This window comes from Frankliniella occidentalis, unplaced genomic scaffold (genome assembly GCF_000697945.3).
Source record: "Frankliniella occidentalis isolate FOCC.00 unplaced genomic scaffold, Focc_3.1 Scaffold7, whole genome shotgun sequence".
Lineage (NCBI taxonomy): Eukaryota > Metazoa > Arthropoda > Insecta > Thysanoptera > Thripidae > Frankliniella > Frankliniella occidentalis.
Genome location: NW_026267137.1, coordinates 918,169 through 924,762, shown reverse-complemented (window position 1 = coordinate 924,762; position 6,594 = coordinate 918,169). Strand labels below are relative to the sequence as shown.

The 6,594-nt window shown below is 51.5% G+C and overlaps 1 protein-coding gene across 6 annotated transcripts in view; it reads left to right on the top strand.

Moving 5' to 3' along the window:
- LOC113210337 (uncharacterized) overlaps positions 1–6,594 on the top strand; it is an 82,784-nt gene that overhangs the window by 22,921 nt on the left and 53,269 nt on the right. The window contains exon 1 of one of the 6 annotated variants that reach the window (XR_008011797.1): positions 650–1,008. The exons of 1 other annotated variant lie outside the window; for it this stretch is intronic. The gene's annotated coding sequence lies outside the window, so the exon portion shown is untranslated. Of the gene's footprint in view, positions 1–649; positions 1,009–6,594 lie in introns of those variants that run through there. 4 more of the 6 variants (XM_052272904.1, XM_052272889.1, XM_026428291.2 and 1 more) reach the window with 4 other exon arrangements.

Below are 6,594 nucleotides of genomic sequence, written 5' to 3'. Positions count from 1 at the left end.
TCCCTCCCTCCCAGCACGGCTCACGCCCTGCGCCGCCCTCAATGACCGAACGAGCTGTATGGGCGAGCCCACGGCTCCATGGCGCATGCGACACAGGCAATGACAACTTGAATAAGTCACAGGAACGGACTAAGAAAAAGAAAGAAAGAAAGAAAGAAAGAAAGAAAGAAAGAAAGAAAGAAGGGGGTCGTGGATGGAGTTGAACCGTGAGACGAGTGCATAGCGATGCTTGCAGTACGTTAAAGGGAAAGTCCCAGGCTCCCACTGCAAACCGAGCGGGCCCTGGAGCAGCGCCTGGAGCCGCCACCTGGAGCCGAGCCGCCGGCCTGGAGGGAGCTGGCTGGAACCACAGAAGCAGCTAGATGCCTGCCGATCTCCAAGGCGAAATAAATGAAAGAGGGAGACGGAAAGACGAGAGGGCGGCGAGGATAGCCGCACCGTGCGGGGCGCGAGAGACGGAGGTAGAAAGGAGGAGGAGGAAAGGGAGAAAGGATGAACGGGGGGAAGAGGAGGCGAAGGAGGGACTCCGCTAGAGTCGCGGGCGCCCCCCGCCGCAACTCGCAGCCTCCTCGCCCCGGCTCGCCGCGCCGCGCCACCTCGCCCCGCCGCACCCCGCCCCGCCACAGGCCGCAAGCCCGCGCAGCCAGCGCCGGCCAGCGGAACGGGGCGCGGGTGTTCCACGGGCCTACCTGCCTACCTGCCGCGCGCCAGTGCCGCCCCGGCCGCCGTCCACGCAGGTTGGTCGCCGCGCGACGCGTCCCTCCGTCCGTCCGTCCGTCCGTCTACGTCTGTTCATCCGTTCGATCGCGGACGCGCGCGCGCGCGTGTTTGTGTGTGTGTGTGTGTGTGTTTGTGTACGTGAAGCAACAACCTCTGGATTACAGTGTTAGTGCCAGTGTGACGCTGAATGGATACCTAATGTTACTTTGTGCTGTGTGGTAGAGTGCACGATCTCCTGAGGATACATTGGATTTTGGACCCTGCCGTCCGCACCGGGGACTACCTCTGGTAATGACTTTTCTATGAATCTGTACCGACCATCCCCTTGGGTGGACTCCCCTCCTCGCGTGCCAAAGAAAGTATGAACGAATAGTAACGGTGCCTGCTGGACGCAATTATTTTGACTCGTTTCAGCGGTTTCAATATTCGACGCGACCGTCCAAGCAATACACAGTCAAGCGTGAATTACAACAAGTAGAGAAAAAAGAGAAGGACGCCTAGTCTCCGCTGTGGTCTCTTTGAAGGAGGGACGGCATAATCGTACCATCTCTGCGGTACCGGTTTCGCTCGCGAGTTCGAATCCTGATGCCATCGATTATCACACGAGCCTTTTTCTCATTTTCGTTTTTCAGTCTTATTCATTCTCGCGCGATGCGCGTGAGCATTATCTTCTCAACAGAAGTCCACAAAATTCAGTAGAACTGACGTGTCTTTGTGCACATCTAAATCAGATTGTAAGTAAGATTTCGATGTGGTACCGATCTAATGTTTAACTTATATTATGGGAAGTACGTTTCTTGTGTCCACACTATCGCTGATGAGATCATTTACTATTGTAACTAGCTATTTACTAAATGTAGTTTTAGTTAAATATCGTATGTTGACATGTTGACTGAGTTTCGCTCACAGAAGTTCGGTGCTACTTACCATAATTGCCATTAGATATTAAGAGAGTAAAGGCACGTTAACGCGCTTCTTAAAAGGTGAAAATAAAAGGCAATCATTTAAAACAGTGTAGCAAACGGCATGGCGCGTGCTAGCGGAACGGAAGCTGACACACTCATATACACACACACGAAAAAAATCGTACAGTCTGTTGTGTAGTAGTGACCTTGTCACGGTCGAGGCGAGCGTTCTGCTTTGCGGTAGGACATTTAAACTTGTCCCTTGTATTTTTTTACATTTGCTTTTCGCACACAGTTTACTGTCCAGCATCACTTATTTTCAATTCCATGGATACTTCATATTACAATACATGTTTTCTGGATTATTTTTTTTCGGAAACGGCGGTTATCTTTTGGCCACTTCACACGATACGCGTAAAACAAATATGCATAATCCAATCCCTCGGCCTTGATCAATGAGATAAGTAGATTTTCTGTTTGCTCTCGATAAAAACCCTCCAAAATAAAGTCGGCTACAGATGAAAGAAAATGGGTGTGGTTGCGGTAGTGATCTGGGTCGTTTTTTTCCAGTAGTACTGTAGTAGCGCGCTCATTCTTTTGATGTGGGCCGGGTACCGGGCGGCTGGGCGGGCCGAGAGTGCCAAAGATATCACGCGGCAGGATGAATCGAGGGGCACGATTCGGTTTGCAGCCTCTCTCTTTCTCTCTGTCTGTCTCTCCTCTCTCTGATGGGAGCTCTCTTCTAGGCGCCGGGGCCGCACGGCAGGGCTTTGGCCCCCGGCCTAGGGATGGTTCCGTTAGGAGACGCGACTTGCCTCTGTCAGTTGCGGCGTGCCGAGCACACTCTAAATAAGGAGGGACAAATTCTGTACGTAGGTTAGATGTGTCTTGGAGCACATGGATAACTTAGATTCGTTAAGTTACGGATCCCTGAAACGGAATATACCGGCATAAGGTTTTATAGGGGTTTGGTGTGGAAGTTTTGATCAAACGTGTTTCCTTTCTGCATGTTGTTTTGTGCCGTGCAACCCTTGACATGCTAACGGGTCAAGACCGCTGCATCCCGAGCGGCGGGGCGAGGCCATAGGCGAGGCGCGGAGACTTGAGTGAGGTATGCGTGGCGCGGCGCGGGCCGGCACACCGGCTCTCGGTCCTCTCCCAGCACGCCGAGCAGGCCGGGTAAGAGAACACGCGATTCCTCCGATTTCCGGAAAACAATGACCCGCCGCGGCCGTGCCCGCCGTGCCCGCCGTGCCCGCCGTGCCTCCACCGCGAGCCTGCCTCGCTCTCTCAGGACGCGTCCGAGGCAAGGTTCGGGGGAAAGGGGGAGGGGGAGAGGTCCTGGTTTGTGGAACAAATCGAGGATGGGCGTGGGTGGGCAGCATCAAATGTACTGTCTAAGGGCAATTTTTGTGTGAAGCATACTTCAGTGCATGACGAGCTTGGTCACTAAATGTGTACTGTTAGTTACAAGATGTGTCCAAATCTATCAAATCTGCAATAATTGTCCTGAGACATTTAGAGTGTAGACACCCCCCCCCCCCTCCCGAACGCAACCAATAGCCTACTAAAAACATTAGAAAACAATAAAACAATGCAGATGCATCATCACAGATCTGGATGTCACGAGGGGTGGCCGAGTGATGACGAACGCAAGTGGTCCGCTGATTTACTTTTGTTAATATGGCCCGTGTGTTCGGCAAATACTACCGCTTGTGAACAATGGATAGGAAACTGTGTCCTCTCGTAGAAACGTTCAGAAACCCATTCACGTACGGTTTTCCTCTCCTCCCCCGCCCTGTGACGCTCTTATTCAGGCACTGACGCCTAGTGGACCGCGCCACCACTACCGCCTCCCACGAGCGAGCAGTCGCCCCGCAGCCCTTCCCCCGGCCGCGCGCCACGCCGCGCTACGCCACTTCACGCCGAAACCTAACGCCGACCATTGAACTTTTCAGCGTCTTGGTAACGGTGCACGGCACAGCACGGCTGGCGCAGCGCTAGCGCAGCAGGCCGGCCCGGCCCGGGTAGTGGCCCGCGGCGCACCGGCGCAGTTGTGCACCTAGGGTACCTAGGCCAGACTACCTCCTCGGGCTCGTCCGCTTCTTCTCACCGTCCCGCGGAAACACAGCGCCACATCACGTCAAGCGAGGGGTTGCACTGCACTGCGTTTCCGTATGCAGAGTCGGATCTTTCGGAACGGCAGCAGCGATGCAACTCTCTGCTTACGCAGTGCCCATATTTTAATCGCCTTGAGGAACATACTAAATAAATAGAAACAGCTCTCTGACAGAAAATTATTCTGAAGGGGTTGTTGAGAAACTCCTACATTACAGTCGCAACTGTACTCCATTGCTTTCGTCACACTGTCCCAAGTTGAAACGCAGGGGCTGTGGAGGAGCGCCTACAGTCGCTCCCGAACTCCTCTGGCGCTAGTTCTAGTTACTGTCCGAAGTTGTTCTGAAAGGGATGAGGAGGGGCGCCTACAGCGCCTACAGTCGCTCCCAGTCGCTCATGAACTCCAGGCTCTAGTTACTGCCCGAAGTTGTTCTGAAAGGGGTGTGGAGGGGCGCCTGGCCAGGAATGCCTGGAATGCGATGCCAAAGCAGATCAGCGAGAAAAAAGAAAGGTAACAGCAAATAATACCAACTATTGTGGTAGAAATATATGAGTAACAGTTGTTACTTGTCGTGTCGTTTGCTTTTTGTGCTAATTCCATCATAATAATGTTTCATTGACGATTATTTTATAATAAATGTCAAAAATGTCGGTTAGGTTGTTTTTAATGCTACAATGCTAGATTGTTTTAAGATTTTTTAAAATGTAATGAAAACAGTATGGACCAAAATGGTTCAGCAAAACAAACAAACGACCTTTCCTTAATTTCATTTAATTTTTGCGGAGGACATGTTGCCAGAGTGACGGCAGGAATGGGCGCACAGCGGTGTGGCAACGTTGGCAACGCTGTAACGACAAGTGCAGTCCTCGTTGAGATTGGCGGTTGGTATGCCTGCCCGGCATTCCCGCGCTACCGCACCGACCTGGCTCAAACCATAAGATTAACACATTCACATTTTTCTCTCTGTTTAGCCAAACATTCGGTTTGCTCCTCAGTAGTATTTTTGGCGGTCATTCTGGAGCAGGTGTGACAATTGGCGCGCCGCTGACGGCTGCAGCCGTTAACAACTCTGAGTCGTAAAAAAAACGTGACAGCCTCGTCATATACATTCGACATGATGGGTTTCAGGATCGTTTACTACCACGTGCACGCCATGGCTTTAGCCTTGTGTGGTACTTTCCTCATGCTTTCTATTGCATTATTATCAGAGAATTTTCCTTATAAGTTGTCATGCCAATGTAAGCATGAAAAATCCGCTTCACAAGGTGGAGTGCGTTAAAGTCTCCCGAGTCCATCCAGAAAACTATGTTACAATGATGGCCAGCAAACAACAACATGCTATGCATGAAGACACCCTATTTTTTTTTAAAGGTGCACCATACCAGCTGTCAGGGAAGTGGGTGGTTGCCTACTTGCTCGGCGCCCTATAAGGTGACGGTAGGCAATAAGCCCGCCCACCCGTTTGCCTGCATACCGTACAGCCTGATCAGAAAATAGCACGGTACCTCCGCTCGTGTGTGTGTGTGTGTGTATGTGTTTGTGCGGCGTTTTGTTAAGGAAAAGGAGGTGAACTGTCGGATGCGGTTAACGGGAAGGTGAACGGAGCCTGACGTTGAAGGGGTCCTCGGGGCGCTAATTGCTGATGACGGTGTGGCATGCCCCGCCCTCTCACTCCGCTCCACTCACGTGACCACGGAATGAGTTATTTGAAAGGAAAGAAGCCGCAGGCCATCAACGAGTGAAAATACCGCAGAGCAGGTCAAAGTCAGTAATCAATATGATGTTTGCACCCCCCGGCCCTCCCCCCCTCTAAAAGGTAAATAAAAACAACGCGAAAATATCAGAAAAAAATCAAAAAAAAAGACCACTTTTAAATTATTATTTTTTGGCTTTCTATTGTGGTGACGACGGACTTGACGGGCACTGCTACCCACGGCGATACGAAAACCCGTTGTTTGGAGACGTCCCTCTGGCGGAGCGAAAACCGCACCACGACAAGCGATCACAGCTGTGGATAAGATAATGGGCAGGGCTCCTCTCCGGGCTCCGCGGGCCGCTCGCTCCGTCCGTGCGGGCCGTGCGGCGCCGGCGACCACAGGGAAGGAACAAACGCTTATGTGTCTCGGGGTCCCGGTGCAGTGCCCGGCAGCGGCCCCGCCACAGTGCACTGCCGTGTGTCATCTGCGCAAGGGGTTAAGTACACTGTGAAACAATAATAATTACACACTGTCAGAAATTATTGTCGTACCGGATACAGGAAAACTTTTCATGAAAAGATGTCGTACAGTTGCGATTTAATTTAAGATTGTTAATTTACAAGCACTGATGTGTATCAACTTTATACACACTCTTTATGAAATCGTCTGCGACTCCAAATTGTATTTTGAGCGGTGTAGTTCCTCTGCTCGCAGCAGGACGGGACGCTGCATAGCAGGGAGATCGCTTCCCGGTTCGCGACATTTCCACTCCGGTTAGCGGCAGCGCTGCCCTCCTGCTGCCTTCATTTCCTTACCGGACCCGGAAGTAGTAAGGGAGGGAGGAGGCGAGGCGACCCCTCTGTGGAGATGCGGCACCACCTGGAAAAGCTCTTTGGAAGGTGCAGTCACCCAGAGGACCATTTAGTTGACACAACCCAAGCAGGGTGGTAGGAAACGAAATATTGCTCCCGAAACCAACTACAATTTAGTATCCTAATTTTCGGAAAACAAAATATGGGTCGAAGCAACAAAAGCCTTGCCACATATATAGCTTTGGCTACATTTTTCTACGGTTGTCAGCGCATCTGTAAAGCGAAAGCGCATAAAATTCACCGATTTCAAATTTGGTGCCCTGGACTAAATATTTTTTCTT